Source organism: Tursiops truncatus, chromosome 17 (genome assembly GCF_011762595.2).
Source record: "Tursiops truncatus isolate mTurTru1 chromosome 17, mTurTru1.mat.Y, whole genome shotgun sequence".
Lineage (NCBI taxonomy): Eukaryota > Metazoa > Chordata > Mammalia > Artiodactyla > Delphinidae > Tursiops > Tursiops truncatus.
In genome coordinates, this window is record NC_047050.1 from 55,367,763 (window position 1) to 55,388,215 (window position 20,453).

General features: G+C 36.6%; 1 pseudogene; it reads right to left on the reverse strand.

Moving 5' to 3' along the window:
• Positions 1–3,798: 3,798 nt before the first annotated feature.
• On the reverse strand, positions 3,799–4,273 carry LOC101334721 (vesicle transport protein SFT2A pseudogene; annotated as a pseudogene).
• Between the last annotated feature and the right edge of the window lie 16,180 nt (positions 4,274–20,453).

Genomic DNA, 20,453 nt, shown 5'->3' on the forward strand with positions numbered 1-20,453 from the left:
TCCCTCCACCCGGCCTGAGTGAGCCAGAGCCCCCAATCAGCTTCTCCTTTAACCCCATCCTATCTGAGCGAAGAACAGACACCCTCAGGTGACCTACATACAGAGGCAGGGCCAAATCCAAAGCTGAACCCCAGGAGCTGTGTGAACAAAGAGAAAGGAGAATCTCTCCCAGCAGCCTCAGGAGCAGTGGATTAAATCTCCACAATCAACTTGATGTACCTGCATCTGTGGAATACCTGAATAGACAAAGAATCATCCCAAAATTGTGGTGGTGGACTTTGGGAGCAACAATATATATAATTTTTTCCTTTTTCTCTTTTTGTGAGTGTGTATGTGTATGCTTCTTTGTGTGATTTTGTCTGTATAGCTTTGCTTTCACCATTTATCCTAAGGTTCTGTCTGTCCATTTTTTTTGTTTTTGTTTTTGGGGTTTTTTTTTTTTTTACTATAGTTTTTAGTGCTTGTTATCATTGGTGGATTTGTTTTTTGGTTTGGTTGCTCTCTTCTTTCTTTTCTTTTTTTTTAATTACTCTTTAATATTTTTTAATAATTATTTTTTATTTAATAACTTTATTTTCTTTCTTTCTTTCTTTCTTTCTCTCTTTCTTTCTTTCTTTGTTTCTTTTTTTCCTACCTTTTCTTCTGAGCCATGTGGCTGACAGGATCTTGGTGCTCCAGCCAGCTGTCAGGCCTGTGCCTCTGAGGTGGGAGAACCGAGTTCAGGTCCACCAGAGACCTCCCAGCTCCACATAATATCAAACGACAAAAGCTCTCCCAGAGATCGCTCTCCAGAAATCTCAAAGTGGTTCTCTGAGAAGATAAAACAAAATTGATAAACCATTAGCCAGATTCATCAAGAAAAAGAGGGAGAGGACTCAAGTCAATAAAATTAGAAATGAAAAAGGAGAAGTTACAACAGACACTGCAGAAATACAAAGCATCCTAAGAGACTACTACAAGCAACTCTAGGGCAATAAAATGGACAACTTGGAAGAAATGGAAAAATTCTTAGAGAGGTATAACCTTCCAAGACTGAACCAGAAAGAAATAGAAAATATAAGCAGACCAATCACAAGTAATGAAACTGAAACTGTGATTAAAAATCTTCCAACAAACAAAAGTCCAGGACCAGATGGCTTCACAGGTGAATTCTATGAAACATTTAGAGAGCGCTAACACCCATCCTTCTCAAACTCTTCCAAAAAATTGCACATGAAGGAACACTCCCAAACTCATTCTATGAGACCACCATCACCTGATACCTAAACCAGACAAAGATACTACAAAAAAAGAAAATTACAGACCAATATCACTGATGAATATAGATGCAAAAATCCTCAACCAAATACTAGTAAACAGAATCCAACAGCACATTAAAAGGATCATACACCATGATCAAGTGGGGTTTATCCCAAGAATGCAAGGATTCCTCAATATACACAAATCAATCAATGTGATACACCATATTAACAAACTGAAGAATAAAAACCATATGATCATCTCAATAGATACAGAAAGAGCTTTTGACAAAATTCAACACCCATTTATGATAAAAACTCTCCAGAAAGTGGGCATAGAGGGAACCTACCTCAACATCATAAAGGCCATATATGACAAACCGACAGCAACCATCCTTCTCAATGGTGAAAAACTGAAAGCATTTCCTCTAAGATCAGGAACAAGACAAGGATGTCCACTCTCACCACTATTATTCAACATAGTTTTGGAAGTGCTAGCCACAGCAATCAGAGAAGAATAAGAAGTAAAAGGAATACAAATTGGAAAAGAAGAAGTAAAACTGTCACTGTTTGCAGATGACATACTATACATAGAGAATCCTAAAGATGCCACCAGAAAACTACTAGAGCTAATCAATGAATTTGGTAAAGTTTCAGGATACAAAATTAGTGCACAGAAATCTCTTGCATTCCTATACACTAATGATGAAAAATCTGAGAGAGAAATTAAGGAAACACTCCCATTTACCATTGCAACAAAAAGAATAAAATACCTAGGAATAAACCTACCTAGGGAGACAAAAGACCTGTATGCAGAAAACTATAAGACACTGATGAAAGAAATCAAAGATGACACAAACAGATGGAGAGATATACCATGTTCTTGGATTGGAAGAATCAATATTGTGAAAATGACTATGCTACACATAGCAATCTACAGATTCAGTGCAATCCCTATCAAATTACCAATGGTATTTTTTTACAGAACTAGAACAAAAAATCTTAAAATTTGTATGGAGACACAAAAGACCCCAAGTAGCCAAAGCAGTCTTGAGGGAAAAAAGTGGAGCTGGGGGAATCAGACTCCCTGACTCCAGACTATACTATAAAGCTACAGTAATTAAGACAATATGGTACTGGCACATTAACAGAAACATAGATCAATGGAACAAAATAGAAAGCCCAGAGTCAAACCCATACACCTATGGTCAACTAATCTATGACAAAGGAGGCAAGGATATACAGTGGAGAAAAGACAGTCTCTTCAATAAGTGATGCTGGGAAAACTGAACAGCTACATGTAAAAGAATCAAATTAGAACACTCTCTAACACCATACACAAAAATAAACTCAAAATGGATTAGAGACCTAAATGTAAGACTGGACTCTATAAAACTCTTAGAGGAAAACATAGGAACAACACTCTTTGACATAAATCACAGCAAGATCTTTTTTGATCCACCTCCTAGAGTAATGGAAATAAAAACAAAAATAAACAAATAGGACCTAATGAAACTTCAAAGCTTTTGCACAGCAAAGGAAACCATAAACAAAACGAAAAGACAACCCTTAGAATGGGAAAAAGTATTGGCAAATGAATCAACGGACAAAGGATTAATCTCCAAAATATATAAACAGCTCATGCAGCTCAGTATTAAAAAAACAGGGCTTCCCTGGTGGCGCAGTGGTTGAGAGTCTGTCTGCCGATGCAGGGGACATGGGTTCGTGCCCTGGTCCAGGAAAATCCCACATGCCACAGAGCAGCTAGGCCCGTGAGCCATGGCCGCTGAGCCTGCACATCCGGAGCCTGTGCTCCGCAACTGGAGAGACGACAACAGTGAGAGGCCTGTGTACCACAAAAAAAAAAAAAAAAAAAAAAAGAATCCCCAAATGGGCAGTAGACCTAAATAGACATTTCTCCAAAGAAGACATACAGATGGCCAATAAGCACATGAAAAGCTGCTCAACATCACTAATTATTAGAGAAATGCAAACCAAAACTATAATTAGGTATCACCTCACACCAGTTAGAATGGCCATCATCAAAAAATCTACAAACAATAAATGCTGGAGAGGGTGTGGAGAAAAGGAAAGCCTCTTGCACTGTTGGCGGGAATATAGATTGATACAGCCACTATGGAGAACAGTATAGAGGTTCGTTAAAAAACTAAACATAGAAGTACCATATGATCCAGCATAGAAGAATGGTACAGATGAACCGGTTTGCAGGGCAGAAATTGAGACACAGATGTAGAGAACAAACGTATGGACACCAAGAGGGGAAAATGGCGGGGGAGGTGTGTGGTGAATTGAGCGATTGGGATTGACATGTATGCGCTGTTGTATATAAAATTGATGACTAACAAGATCCTGCTGTATAAAAAAATTTTAAAAAATTACAAGCATTTAACAGTTTATTCAACCATGTAGTTTGTAGCAGAATACAAATGGTCTTAAATTATTGCATTTTTTTTGGAATGATTATTGTATCAAGAAAATCATACTTAACCAAAACCACAGCATACACTTTCAAACACTGTTTTCAAAGAGTTTCTGATTTTCAACTTAGGAGAGAAAAATAGCCTTTCATGACTGCATCTTTTGCATATAAGATGCATGATAGACTATATTAGGCTCTTCACAAGAACTGCAACATATTCATTCCCTTCTTATGTGACCAAAAATAAGCACACAGTGTAAATATGAAACAAACAAAAAAGAATAATAATTGTTGCAGGCAATCTTGTTTCAAATATTTTCGTCAGTTGCTTCACAGAGCCCATTAGAAAACTCATACTGACTCATGCAGGATTATTTCCCAGGCTCTAAAACACTGCCAAAACTTTTATGCCACCAGGAAGCCATAGCAATCCAGTTCCAAGGATAGAATAGAAAATGCTGCATACAAAGCATATACCAGACCACCTCAATCTGGTATTAAAGCTAAGGGACCAAACATCCAGGATCTCTGTGGTCAGGCTACGCTCTTTGTCACCCTGGTCACTCAGGAACCTCTGCAGCTTCTTCCTGGCCATTTTCCTGGGCTGAACTGCTGACTATTCCTTCACCTCCCCTTCCTGCCCAGAGGAAACCCTTGGTAACCTTTAACCTACTTTCTGTCTCTATGAATTTCCCTATTCTAGATATATCATTAACTGGAATTATACAGTATTTGTCCTTTTATGTCCAATTATTTCATTTATAACAATGTTTTCAAGGTTTGTCCATGTCATAGCATGCATCAGGATTTCATACCTTTTTAGGGCTTAATAATATTTTGTTGTATGTATATATCACAATTTGCTTATCCATTTATCTGTTGATGGACACATTTTTTGTTTGTTTGTTTTTACTTTTTGTCTATTGTGAACAATGCTTCATTGAACATTTTTTTGGATCCCTGTTTTCAACTGGGGGAAGTATAAACCTAGGAGTGGAATGGCTAGGTCATATAGCAACTCTATATTTAGTTTTTTGAGGAACAACCTGTTTTCCCATTTTACCTTTCCATCATTTTACATTTCCACCAATGATATACCAAAATTCCAGTTTCTCCACATCCTCATTAACACTCGTTATTTTCATTTTTAAATTTTATTTTCTTATATCCATCTTAGCACATGTGAAATGATATCTTATTGTGGTTCTGATTTGCATTTCTCTAGTGACTAACGATGTTGAATGTCTTTTCATGTTCTTGTAGGCCATTTGTATGTCTTTGGAGAAATGTCTATGCAAGTCCTTTGCCCATCGTTTGTCTTTTTGTTGAGTTTTAAGAGTTCTTTAAATATATTGAATTTTAAATGTTTATCAGATCTAGGATTTGCAAATATTTTCTCCCATTCTTTAGGCTATCTTTTCAACTCCTTGATAATGTCCTTTAATACACAAAATGTTTAAATTTTGATAAAGTTCAACTTATTTTTTTGTGGTTGCTGCTGTGCTTTTGGTGTCATATTTAAGAATCCGTTGCCAATCCCAAGGTCATGAAGATTTACCCCTAGGTTTTCTTCTAAGATTTTACAGTTTTTAGCACTTATATTGTTGATCCATTTTTAGTCAATTTTTGTATATGAAATAAAGTAGGTGTTCAATGAAATTCTTTTGCACATAGAAATCCAATTGTCCCAGCACCATTTGTGGAAGAGATTATTCTTTCCCATTGAGTGGAATTGGCATCCTTGTCAAAAAGCAATTGGCCATAGCTCTATGTTTTATTTCTGTACTCTCAGTTCTGTATATACAGTTTTCTGGAGAATGGGTTAATTGCTTTCATGGGAAGATGCAGGGTTATGATAATCTCTCCCTCCCTGCAAAAGAGTTAAGTTCCACTATTTTGAAAGAAAACGAACATTGTCAACATTTTTTTTAAAAATGCATCTGTTAAACATATGGGAAAGTAATGGAAGGGGAAGGGGGAAGGGGGAGGGAAATATATGATTATGATGGAAAACTCAGAATATTGATCTTCATTATTGAATAAAATAAAATATATATAAATAATGTAAAATAAAATATCTTTTTATTTCTCTTGATTTAGAAAGGAACAGAATAAATCATATTCTGTACTAAGGTTGTCTTTATAAATAAAACAAGACCAGTTAGATAAGCTTTTATTAAATATACATATTTTCTTTTAGCATCTTGGTCTTTGTGTGGATATAGAGCAATAGTTCTTAAATTGTGGTCCTTGAGCAGCAGAAACAGCAACTGGATGCTGGTTAGAAATGCAAATTCTGTGGCTCCAGGCTAGACCTACAGAATCTGAAACTCTGGGAGGAGGCCAAGCAATCTGTGTTTTAACAAAGAGATTTAAACCAGGGTAAAATTTGAGACCCACCAGTAAATAAAGGTAATAGAATGTCCATGACCTCAGATGAATGGCTTCTCTACTTACCTCCTTTAGTTTCCCAAAACCAGCACCAGATCAGAGGACCTGAATATATTAAGTATTCAACAAATGTTTATTTTGAATAGGCAACTATTACCTAATTAAACCCTGAATTCGATTCTGGGAACAAGAGAAAGAAAGAAAAGCATCAGCACTCAGGGTGAAACAAACTTGCACAAAAGCCTTCTGAATCACTGATAAGCTGAGGGCTGTAGCAGTTATCCCCAGAGAGTGTCATTAGAACCCAGAAGAGTTTTACTTAGCTGCCTGGGTGGAAGAGGAAAGGATAGTGAAAGCTTACTCAGAGGAAGAGAATCTAAGCTGTTTTTAAGGATGAATAGAAGCTTTAGAGAATGACAGTGGGTGAAGGGTATTTCTTGCAGGGGTAATTGTACATGAAAATATGATACAGCAAGGCTTACGTGAGGATTTGGGAAATAACAAGTCTTTTTCCTTTTGAAGGAGGTATAGTGCACATAGAAGCTGACTGTGCATGGCCGAAATTGAAATTAGAGAGATAATAAGGTCTGGATCATGAAGGGCCTTGACTACCATGCTTAGGTAAGTGGCATTCATTCAGCCTTGACCACCATGCTAGGTAAGTGGCATTCATCCTTGACTACCATGCTTAGGCAAGTGGCATTAGGTAAGTGGTAGGCACTGTGCATCATGGAAACATTTTAAGCCAGAAAGTAAAACAAAGATCCTTAAATTTTAGAATAATGATGTTGACAGCTAATTAGCTGATAACTGGGAAAGGAGTCAGTGAAGAGAGAGAAATGTGTTAGACGTTTATTATGTATTTCTTGCAATAACTTCCTAATACATCTAAAGTGAGACAATAGGTTGAATACATATAAATATGAATGTGTTCAGAGCACAAGTATTTATAGTTTAAAATATGAATTTTCTATTTATAACGTTAGTGATGTCTTCATTGATATGAGGTAAAAACTCTTAAACAATTGTATTAAAGATCTCAGTAAAGAACGTAGTGACTCTATTACAAAGTAATTTTTTTAAGTCAAATGAAAAATACTTGCATAGATGACTTTTTTGGTTTTTCCTCCAAATTTTTAACTTCAAGGTGCATTTGAAATGTATACTTAGGAACATTTACTTAATAATTGGTTTATAGGATATGGTCCTCAGTTTAGGAAAGAAAAAGATTAATCAGTTGGATTCAAAATAGTAATATATAGCTTTAATAGCATGGAATTTTCAATAGACATACCATTTTCTTTCCTCTTATTGTTCATATATTGTCAATTGATTGTTTTTAAATTGGGGTCTATGTCTTATTTCCTCATAGAAAAAAATTTTCACAACTAAATAATGCTTCTCCTCTTTCCTCCTTTTATTCTCCCTTCCTAATATTTCTGTCACCCTTATTCAGGGCCTTTAAGTAAAATAAAGATCTTCTTTCCGCTTTTTTTCTTTCTTCCTTTCTAATTGCTTGGGACCTATAGATTCAAGGGACTCATGTACCTAGAACACATTTCCCATTTTTGTACACAGAGAAACTCCTGTGATAGACAGTTATAGCTCAGGAAGGGTTAGTAGTTATATGTGTCTAGATCTGAGAAGACCAAAAGATATCACCATTAAATTGCAAAAAGAACACTCACTTCTGCTTAAGCAGATAGAATATAATATTTCAGGAAATCTAAACTCTCAAGAAAAGGTTATTATTTAGTAATAAAAGTAGATGAAATATTTAATAAATTTTTATGAAAAATAAAAACTGTACTTGGAACTAAACCAAAAGGATGTTATACTGAAACATTGCCTAGTAGACCCACACAAAAATCATTTAATCATCTAGGCCTATGTTTGACTTGCTGTTTATTATTAATTAAATCTCAAAGTCTATGAAGTTACATCTTGACTTGTGGATTTTTGTCTGGTAGAGATGTAAATTGTCTTCTGTCTTGATGGAACCAATTGCCCCAAAGGTTATAGTTTTGTTGCCTTATTGAACATTAACCAGTTTGTATCTTACCATGTCCTTGCTCAGCAGAAGGAGCTAGGAATATCTCTGGAGCCTCTTTTACGGGACACCAGTCTCATTTATGAGAGCTCTGCCCTCATGATCCAATCACTCCCCAAAAGATCTCACCTTCTAATACCATCAACTTTGGGAGTTAAGGTGCAATGTATGAATTTGGGGAGAACACACTCAGACCTTAGAATAGAGTCTATAAATATTCAGATATGGCTTTTGTGGTGTGTCAACTTGCCTAGGATAAACTACATTCTCCAGAATTGCCTTTCTAGTATGTTTCCAGCTATGGTGGGCTACAGAGATATTCTTCCTGAGAGCTGGAGGACAAAAAAGAAGCAGCAACTGTTTTCCAGCATGAATCTGTATTCTTCCAGTTACCCAATCAAATCCTATCCTAGGTGCTTCTATGAAGAGATTTGGCAGATGTAAAGTTCCTGATCAGTTTTACTTTAATTTAGGGAGATTACTTTGGGTGGGCCCACAAGTTAAGTATTCTGTAGGAAGGCCTTAAAAAGGGTCTAAGCTTTCCCTGAGGACACACCCTGAGCTCTATTGGGTTCCAACCTACTTTTAACCATTCTTTCCTAACTGCCTGTCACAAAAACCTTTGGCTCATGCTGTGGGTGCCAACCTGCTTGTGATGTTCCCTTCCTGACTTTCTGACCTTTGGGATATCAGATTTGCTTAAGCAGTCCTCATAATTTGTAAAACAGTTCCTTGGAATAAAACAAAAAAATCAATAAATGTGTTCGGGAGGAGCGGTATATCCATATATCTTACTTATTCTGCTTACCTGGTTGAACCCTGAGTGATAAACCTCATTAATAAGTTAAGTAAACCTTTGCTATGTTTATTCTATATTTGTATGAGATTCACACTTTTCAACTTTTAAAAACTTTTACTTTGACAAGATAAATAGTGAAGATCAGCAGTAGTTCCTTTGGGCTCTGCTTGGATTCATAAAGTAAAAAAACAAATATTGTGTCTATTTGAAACAAGTTTCTCTTCATGGTTCTGAAGTAATTCACATTGAGTTGTTACCATGACACTATTAAGGAAGCATCTTAAATAATAATAATTATTATTTTTTTTATTATATTATTTAGAAATAATATTGTTTAGAAAGTAGGTTACCTAATTTCTTCTTTAGCATATAGGATCCGGTTCAATTTGGGGAATAACTTTGCCAGAATGTTTCAAACAAGATACTCTAGAGCTGGAATGCTTACTGACAGTCACTTATTTTGCTTATAATCCACTCCATCTGACTGGTTTAGCCAGGTTTAACAGAGACAGGAAAAATACAAAGGATGATGACCAGGTAAGCTACTCTGGTCAAATGCTGCATCCTATCAGTCAGTTAAAATCAACAAGATGGAATGGCAAGTAAGAAGAAACTCTGGGAAAGGCCAACCGTTTCTATTAAGTGTTTCTGTCAATTGAGTCAAAAACATGACTCAAGATGACTTTTGGCAGCTGGAGGGACAGAAAAGATTGTTATTTTTTCCAAATGAGCCCTTGGAGAGTTGCATCTGGTGAACAAGCATACTTTTAAAATAGCCCTTGAGATTAGAAAAGGATGGGTAAAGTAGGGATGTTAATTAGAAATTGGAGGAAATGAAAATGAGTAAGAAAAGGGGGGGTGGAAATAATGCAGATGAAAAGAGAAAAAATGACAGGGAAAAAATTCTCTTTCAGATCACTGCCCTATACCACAAAGAGGAAAGCAACCAGCCTGTGGGATTTTCTGTTGGTGACTCAACAGTGGCATAATTAGTTGTAGCTCAGTTAGGGGCATGGTTTATGAGCCAACTAGGGCTCTCTACTAGACAGGGAGGGTGCAAAGGGGGAGAATTGGCGGACCACCACTCCTTGTGACTGAAAGAGGAAGGATGTAGTCTGTTTGCACTTATCCTGCATTTCATCAATTCAACTTGTGATGTTTTCATTCACTTAAAAAAAAAAATGATGAAGTGCTCCCCAATGGGTGTGTTTCAGTTTCTAAACAATAAAGACGTCTGTTTTTTTGGTGATGCTAGAAGAGTACGTTTTCACCAACCGCTTTTTCCACATTACACAGGGAGGGTATCCAATATCCAAGTGGGTGGCTCCCTGAAAAGGACCAATTTTGGAAGCACCCACCTAGAAAAACATTTTAGATTTTTATGGTTCTTTTCATCCAAAGATCTCAAGGGATTACCAAGCAAAATATGAGATCCTTGACAACATTTCAAGGTGGTAGGAGACAAGAGTTGCTGACATCCCTTGGCAGATGAAAAAACAGTGGGCAAAATGAGGGTACTATGAGGCAGAAAATAACAACAGAACCAAGAATCCTATACCTCAAACTACTACTGCTGCCTCTGAAACTTTTGTATACCTCTGTCATAACATAGTCTCGGTGTCATAATGTACAAAGTAATTCCCCTTTATTAAAGTACCGCCATTACCTATGTGTCAGTGTGTATCATAACTTCCTGAATGAGGCACACAGTTTCAAGGTCAGGGGTAATTTCCAATATGTATGTTATATAAGTCTGAATATTTAGTAATTTTTTACCTTTAATAACCATAAGATTCCTTTGGTTGCTATAAATTTACTTGTGTGATTAACAGGCAATTTGGAAGGTTAATTATGCATATGAGAATTATAGGGTTTTATGTCACTATAAACTGTACTTTCAGTAGAATATGCCATTTGGCTTTACTTTGCCAGTGGATTATTTTAGTTTGATGAATGGGAGGGGAAGAAGATTAGCAAATACATCCGTTTATGTCCCTGAAATAGTTATGCTTTATTTTAAAAGTGAATTTTCTTCATTTCCACGTAAACCTTTTTGCATTTCACTACACTGTTGACTATAATTCAAGCTGACTATAAGCTTGAGAGTTTTCCCAGGAATAGGTTAAATCAATTAGCATTGGTCTTATCCAGTCTCTGAAAATGCAAAACGTATCTTCAGAATATTAAGTATACTTCCTTTAAGTTCCAGAGCTCAAATTCAAAATATACCCCTCATGACCTAAAAAATATATCATCAAATGAGCTGCAAAGAAAGGTCTTTTTTGTAATATTAGGAAAAATGTTTGCCAAATGAGTCTCTGTTCCATGTCTCAGAAAATTCCTCATATACATATTTCAATATATTTAAAATGCTGAATCTAGAATTGGAGACTGTTAAAGGACTCATATTTATTTTCTTGAATGTCAAAATGTAGTCAGTGCCAAAAAGCCTCTGGGTGTATGTACAAAATTTGTAAAAATACATAAAAACCTACTGAACCAAAACCACAGTGGAACTCACAATAACTTTCCAGACAGCATAATTTACCACTTAGTCACTGGGGAATGCCAATCTCAAAAGATAGGTTTTACACCAGGCCAAGAAGATCAACAAAAATAAACCCTTCTTGGACTAGGAAAAAACGGAAAGTCCCATTCCAATGGCCTTAAAACAATACTAATATTAATGATAATCATAAATTAACTGTCTATTTTGGTGTGCCAACATTTAGTTGAATGATTTTTCTAAACATTGTGCCTTTTGAAATGATAATGAATAATTAAGACTCTTAGAGTATGTGGTATTAAAGCATTTTCTATTTGTTGTACATTGAGCTCTCTATTTTTTTTTTTTAGGCAGGTTTCATATTAGATTAGCAGAGAAGCTGAATTAGATGTGTTTAGCCACAAGAGATAATTAGAGTGAGTTTCTGACCTCTCTTATCCCTCTGTAGTCTGAACCCAGGTAAGGAGTACAGAAACTCCCATCTACTCTATCTCCAGCACAGATCCTAACTTGGCTACCTCTGTCTCCTTCTGCACTGCCCTCCTTCAGACTGGAGGGATCTCTTGCATGGGCAGCTCTAGCAGCCTCTCTTCTGCTTCTGCTCGTCTTTACGTTCCTGCTTCACCACAGCAATTTCTCAACTTGGTCTCTCCTCAGCAGTTCGATTTGTCTTTTAAGAAATGGTCATCAGACCACTTCATCCTCTAGCTTATAATTTCCGGTAGCTTCTCATTGCACTTAGGATAAAATCCAGTGCCTACAAGAATCTATATTACAATGTGTGTAGCACCTGCCTCTTTCTCTATTGAGCATATGTATATACAACCTGCAGGACTGCAGTATAACAATGAAATGCTGAAGTTGAGATGAGTTGTTAGTTTGTTAGACTTCTGTTCTTTAAATGTACTATACACATATATAAATCTAATAAACTGTATTGTCAATGTGGATTTCAGGTGGCTTACTAAGAGAGAGGAGTTATCTTGTTTTAAAAGATAAAACATGGAAAGTTATATGAGGTATGTTGTGCATAAATCTGAAATTCTGGGTGTTGCCATTTCACTTACTACGTCATTTTGTGCCTTTCCTCTGCCACACCAAATATAGAATGTTCATGTAAATAATCTATAAAAGTCTATTCTTGGGGAGCCTAGGGCAGCTAAAACAAAAATAAAATAGATAACAGAGTAAAGTATACCAGAGGATTACCATGACATATTACAAGAACTCAAAGGAGTTCTAGTTTGTTCTAGGTTCTAGTTTGTTTTTGCCAGATGTGTGATCCTAGAGAAAAATAATGTCTTAGACTCTATTCCTTTGTCTGTAAGATGTAGTAATGAAGATTTCTGTGTTCTTCACGAATGTACTGTTGAAATGTGATGCATGAATGTGTAGTGAATGGCAGTTTGACAGTCAACTCTCTTTTTTCCCCCCATTCCTATTACTCTTATCCTCCTCTGCACTGTTAAAATGGTAGGAATATTAGCCTTGGGGTCCTGAGTAGGGCATCCAAGTATCACTTAGAACAAAGAACTCAACTGAGAAGCTAAATGGATTTTGAAATTCATAAACACAACTGTCTAAAAGCCAAAGAGTTATTTACATGTTAGACCCCAGGCATTTATTATGGGGACAGTTTTCAGTTTGTGGTTTTGAATTACAAAATAGGCTTGTCTTGGAAGAAGAGGAGGCAGAGCCTAGAAGACTAAATAAAGTCTATGAAACAAGCACAGAGTGAAGGAGAACTGAGGATGGTATCCAAAGAGCAGCTTCCCTGCTACACAGGGAATAGCTAAACACACACAGACCTCTGGAAAAAGGAGGAGTTTGGAGAATATTTGAAGGTAATAATTTAAGGTTTCGATGCTCTCTGGATTCCTGAAAAGAGCGCCAGATCCCCTCTTTTGAGTCTTGACCTGTTGAAGTGGAGAGAAAAGAAAATAGGATATAAATACCCAGAAAGGATTGGCAAAATCCCAGTAGAGAAAATTTATACCTTACATCACAGGAAACATCTAAGGAAATTTCAAGCTTTTTGAAATTCTTTACTTGGAGAGGTGCCTGAAATCAAGACACACCTGGAGAGAGATTAAAAACTGGTCAAAGAGGTGTTTCCATGGATGAACCTAAGGACACACCTTACAAAGTCCAGTGGGGCTAAGAGTGGTAGGGAGGGCAAATGAGATCACACAACTCCCAAGGGGTGAGGAGAGGCAGAAGCACACTCACAGGGTCTTCTTTAGACTGAATGAACTTTGGCCAGGAGTTGGGACAGGTGGAGAGACCACATGACCAGAGACCACAGGGACTAGGGAAAGTAGCTGTGGATGTCAGTCTACAGAGCGCCAGAATCAGACAGAACAAGAAATACCATAGCAGAGGGAAGTCCAGACAATGGCATTTATGTCAGACTCCCTCAGGAGGGAGATTGTTGGCAAACCAGAAGTGACTTCGTTTTCTAGAATTTTCTAGATTAAGCAGGTTACATTGTGAAAATGGGAGTTCCACAACCTCGTTAAGTTCACTTACTAAAAAATAAAGACAGAATCAACTTAAATAGGGCTTCCCTGGTGGCGCAGTTGTTGAGAGTCCACCTGCCAATGCAGGGGACACGGGTTCGTGCCCCGGTCCGGGAAGATCCTACATGCCATGGAGCGGCTGGGCCCGTGAGCCATGGCCGTTGAGCCTGTGCATCCGGAGCCTGTGCTCCACAATGGGAGAGACCACAACAGTGAGAGGCCCGTGTACCGCAAAAAAAAAAAAAAAAAAAAAATCAACTTAAATAAGTACACATCTGAATTGTGACTGCAAAATATCTAGTCTCTTATAAATAAGCATCAAGGTATCTAGCAGATGGAATTTTAATTTATTCTTGTTGCTGTTGTTGTTGTTACTGAGATAATGGATCACTGAAAACTTACGGGCTGCTGCCACTTCTAGCATCAAAGATGACAGATCTCTGCAGAGCAGTATGCCCGTCCCTGAGACTGTTGATCAGGATGGCAGCAAATTACGTGGACCATCTCTTCTTCAATATATGTAGCTAGAACAGAAAACCAACTCTTTTAATTTCTTTTTTTTCTTCCTTTTCATAGGGAGAATTTAAGGGAATGTGATAGCTTCTATGAGAGAAAACACAACCTTTCATATAATAGTGATGCATAAAGGTATCCCTTAATGTGAACATAAAGGCTTGTGACATTCTGGAGCTGTTGAAGCTGTTGAAGGAGAATCTGATATTACAAAGGAAATATTGCAACTTACTGCCTGGGAGAGTAACAAATATTAAGGGATAGTCAAATTATGTATGTCTTCTTTAACTACGTGAAATCTTATGAATGTATTTAAAATGAGGTTACAAAAAATTGAATCAGAAACATTAACTATGCAGCATAATCCATTAACTCAAGATTGTCTGTAATAAGATACTAAATACACTCAAGAGACTTACTCTTATACACTGGTGCTAATTAAAAGTATGATTCTATTTCTCAGTCACAGAGAGGGAATCCTTTATTCCACTAACTTTACAAATTCTTAGACTCATTAAGACTTACTATAGGTACCCTGAAAAATCACTCAGCCTTCCCTCTGACTATGTGAAAAGCAGGGCAATGAAAAAGAAAATCATATCACTTGATTATATGCCAAGCGTAGAATTGTCAGGATTCTATGGAAAAATGGGGGGGTTTAGAAAATGAAAAGGGGATTTATATTTTTATTTTCCAAATGTTTGAAACATTGTTGTCTTGAACCAAATACACTCTGATACGAAATGTAAACTAAATAAAATGACTGTTCAGGAAACAATGCCAATAGCTAAAGGATCGTAATTGCATGGGGAGAATTTTCAATGCTCTAGAAATATGTTTCAAATATTCTGCCAACATATGTTTCAGTTGCCAAGTCTTATAAAAATATAGTCTTCCCTGAATATTTTGAAATATATTTGTAATAGCTATATTCAGTAAAACCTCATTTATCTGACAACAGCTCGTTCAAAATAGAGTAATTTGAAGAACTACTATGCTATAGTTGGAGAGATAGAGTTTTTCTGTTAATATTCATCATATATTTTGAAATAAAGTTTCAAGGTTACAGAAGTATATGTAAGGAAATCAGATGGCTACTCACCAGTTGTGAAACTATGCTATGCTTCTCCATATGCAAACATCACAAAGATCAGGACATTTTCCCTATACATTTAAATGGCTTCACAGTAAAGCCCAATCACCATGACTGAAATAGTCACAACACCTTGTGACACCTTGTGTCCATTTGTTCGCAAGGTCACTAACATAAATAGGCTGACCCTGACATTTCTACTTAAATAAGAAAAAGCAGCCTGACTTAGGACTATATAATGGAGGAAAAAAATCCTTATAAATATTGCTCTATATTGTTAATAATATTAAACTTTTACTTTAGTATCTTCCCCAAGACCACAAACAAATATATTTAAAATATTATTTTATAACCAGGACATGGAAGCAACCTAAGTGTCCATTGACTGATGAATGTATAAAGAAAATGTGACACATATATACGATGGAATATTATTCAGCCACAAAAAGAAACGAAATTGAGTTATTTGTAGGGAGGTGGATGGACCTAGAGTCTGTCATACAGAGTGAAGTAAGTCAGAAAGAGAAAAACAAATACCGTATGCTAACACATATATATGGAATCTAAAAAGAAAAAAAAGGTTCTGAAGAACCTAGGGGCAGGACAGGAATAAAGATGCAGACATAGAGAATGGACTTGAGGACCCGGGGAAGGGGAAGGGTAAGCTGTGACAAAGTGAGAGAGTGGCATGGATATATATACACTACCAAACGTAAAATAGATAGCTAGTGGGAAGCAGCTGCATAGCACAGGGAGATCAGCTCGGTGCTTTGTGACCACCTAGAGGGGTGGGATAGGGAGGGTGGGAGGAAGATGCAAGAAGGAGGAGACATGGGGATATATGTATATGTATGGCTGATTCACTTTGTTATAAAGTGGAAACTAACACACCATTGTAGAGCAATTATACTCCAATAAAGATGTTAAATCTATATATATTATTTTAAATTAACAAGAAAGAAAAGAATAAATACTATAGCTTTTCTTTTTTAGAATTTATTTTTCTAAAGTTGTGATAAATGCACAGGGAACAGAGTTCAAATGATATTAACATATATATGATTAAAATTAATTTTCTTTTTCACTTCTGCCCAGCTTTTGTCCCCAAAGGCAACTGCTATTAGCTTCTTGGATATCCTTCTATAGATATTCTATATACAAATAAGTATTTATATGTAGATTTTTTAACATAAATATTAGCATATAACGAGCTTCGCTGGTGGCGCAGTGGTTGAGAGTCTGCCTGCCGATGCAGGGGACACGGGTTCGTGCCCTGGTCCGGGAAGATCCCACATGCCGCGGAGCGGCTGGGCCCGTGAGCCATGGCCACTGAGCCTGCGCGTCCGGAGCCTGTGCTCCACAACGGGAGAGGCCACAGCAGTGAGAGGCCCGCATATCGGAAAAAAAAAAAATATATATATATATATATATATATATATATATATATATATATATTAGCATATGGAGCCTTTTTTTTGTCTTGAATTTTTTCACTTGATATAAATGGGAGATCTTTCAATTTCACTGCCTATAAAACTTCTTTATTTTTTTATATTTGCATAATATTCCATAGCATGGATTTACAATAATTTATTTGAACAATCCCCATTGATATATATTTTTCAGTACTGCAAAGTCTATCCTTATACATACATTATTCTGTGCATGTGAAAGTATATCTGTAAGATAAATTCCTAGAAATTGAATTGCTGAGACAGAGGACATGCATTTACATTTGTGATTAGATAAAGATGTATTTAATTACAATTATATCAATTTATGCTCTCATTTGAAGTATAAAAGATCCATACTATAGGGTTTAGAACTTACTTATTGCCATTTTGAAAGTCACCAAACTGAAGACTTATTTGCCTACCACTGCAAAATTTAAAGAAAAGAAAGAAAAAAATATAAACATGAATTAGAATTGAAAGGTTGCATGTTTCCTTTCAATAAAACCAAATATAATCTCCAAATCTGAATTTTCTTTGAATGGATAAGCTGACATCATTTTTCACAAAGCCAAGTTATGTAAGACTAACAATTTTCTCCAAATTTCAGCCTCATTGCAAATAAACCAAAATAAAATAACTTCAATATGAATGGAAACAGTATAATCCGTAGAAAGCTATGCAGTTCTTCATTTATATCGTAATGAGGTAGAGAACGTTAGTAATCAATTTAAGATCATTCAACAGTGGCGTAGTGGTTAAGAATCCGCCTGCCAATGCAGGGGACACGGGTTCAAGCCCTGGTCTGGTAAGATCCACATGCTGTGGAGCAACTAAGCCCGTGTGCCACAACTACTGAGCCTGCACTCTAGAGCCTGTGTGCCACAACTACCGAAGCCCGTGCGCCTAGAGCCCATGCTTCGCAACAAGAGAAGCCACCACAATGAGAAGCCTGTGCACCGCAAGGAAGAGTAGCCCCCGCTCGCCGCAACTAGAAAAAACCCAAGTACAGCAATGAAGACCCAGTGCAGCCCAAAATAAATAAATAAATTAAATTAAATTAAATTTTAAAACTCTACATAAAAAAAGATCATTCAACAGACATCAAATATTTAATTCTATTTTTCCCAATTTACTTATTTTCTCAATATTTTATCTTTTTTTCTAAAATAGGAAAACCTGGGGCTTTAGTTTCTCCAAATAAAGTACACTCTTAGAGACTAAAAGAAAAATCTTCAGCAAAACTTTGCCTCTTTCAATGACTAATTCTTTCAGTAATTTTTGGAACAAATTTGTGGACTTCTGCATAGAAACCTTTACTCTCAACTTTAATACCTGAGGAATTTCAAGACAACAACGCCTGATTGAGTTACTTATTAACAATATTTTCCTCTAAACAAAAGCACATTTAAAAATTAATTAAAACTGATCAAGTTGATAAATACATTTTTGCCATATTATACCTTCGCATGAAGTTTTTATATTCAAAAGAGCCATGTGGATGTAAAACATCCCGAATGCTTTTGAGGTGTTAATATTTTTCTGTTTGTCCATTAGACATGGGAATAAATTTTCAAGCAAGGAGAAGAGAACTTCTTGAGCATTTAACTATGTGTTGTGGATAAATTCCACTGCCTACAATTATGTTTATTTGCTACTTTATTTTCTATAGGTCGGCTAACTTTCTCTTACATTTCTTTTCATATCAATACACATTCAGAGTAGCGTTTGCTCTGATACAGCCCTATTCATTTTAACCTCATACTTGGAAGCATGAGGCATCAGAGTTAAATGAAACTCCCTGGGTGTCAAAAGTCTTCTTATAAAGAGCTGCTCAAATTTATATCTCTTAGAGATTCAAGAAAAGGCATGCACAAGGCTGGCTCTCTGAGCCTCTTCAACCAGAGTCTTGTGACACTGCGTGTAAAGTCTGGCCGGGGTACCAGCCTGACCTATCCTTGACCAGTGCTGGGTTAAGGGAATATCCAGGCATGACTAAATAACAGTGGCGTGAGGTCCGTTCCACTGAGGAATTTGAATGAGGCTTTCAGTAGAAGGAGAAAGAAGGGATGCCTGGGGAAATAGGATAGAAAGAAGAGCCTGAGGTGTGTCTCCGATTTGCTTCAGATGCCTAGCTCCAAGGATCCTTGTTTGAGCAGAACCTGAAAGATTTTCATGAGACACTAAGGCATAATCATAAGGCTTCAGCATCATAAAATACTAATATTCTCCTCCACAGTGACTGTGTAGCCCCATTCTTGCAGTGAGGTTTCATTACGTGGAAACAAATTTTTGGAAATTTCTTATAATTGGAATTATCAGTTATTGATATTCTCTAATTCATAAAAATATGTTGATGTCACTGGCTTTTACCATAGTACATGGGACTTAGAGCATTAAAAACATTTGTCTAGGGCTTCCCTGGTGGCGCAGTGGTTGAGAGTCCGCCTGCCAATGCAGGGGACACGGGTTCGTGCCCCGGTCTGGGAGGATCCCACGTGCCGCGGAGTGGCTGGGCCTGTGAGCCATGGCCGCTGAGCCTGCGCGTCCGGAGCCTGTGCTCTGCGACGGGAGAGGCCACAGCAGTGAGAGGCCCGCGTAACGCAAAAAAAAAAAAAAAATTTGTCTATAATATCTTCCCACTATGATCCATAATCAGCAATGTTGTCAGCTGTCTTTCTAAAGTGAGGCCTTATTAAAGCTCTTTCCCCACATCGCCTACATGATCTGGTCCTCACCTACATCATTTGGTCCTCACCACCAAGAGATAAAGTCCAAACTCCTAGAGTATTTGATATACTATTCAGAATCTGGCTCCAACTAACTTCTAGGTCATATCTGTCTCCATTCACCTATACACATTTTGCATTGTGGACATTCAACACTTCTTGAAGTTCCTCAAACATAACATTTTTTTAATATAACTCTGTGCAATTGTTCTTACCAGTCTACATGGTACACTCTTATTATTTCTTCAAGGTAAATCACGTGCCACCTCTTATAAGAGGCCTCAATAATCACTATAAGAAAATTAGTAACTTCTCCCACTATGATCCCACAAGTCTACTAGAGATTGTGTTAACTTGTAATTATTTTTCTATATATGCTTACCCTTCATTAGACTATTAGTTAATTTTCAGGAATTGATTTTCATATTTGCACACCTAATGCCTACATGACATTTGGCCCGTGGTAGGTGATCAATAAATGTGAGTTGAATGGATGAATAAACAATGAATTAAATATGCAAATGAAGCAAAAATACACAGATCTATAGAGTTAAATATTTTTCTTGTAGAAGGCTGCCTCATTTTTAATATAACTTTATAGAATATATATTTCTTAACACAGTAGTTTTTTGGCCAATATTGATATAGAAAAAATTCATTTATATCTCTAAAACTCAATATGACATCTTTAAACAAATTACATGGGGAAAAGTAATTTTCTAAA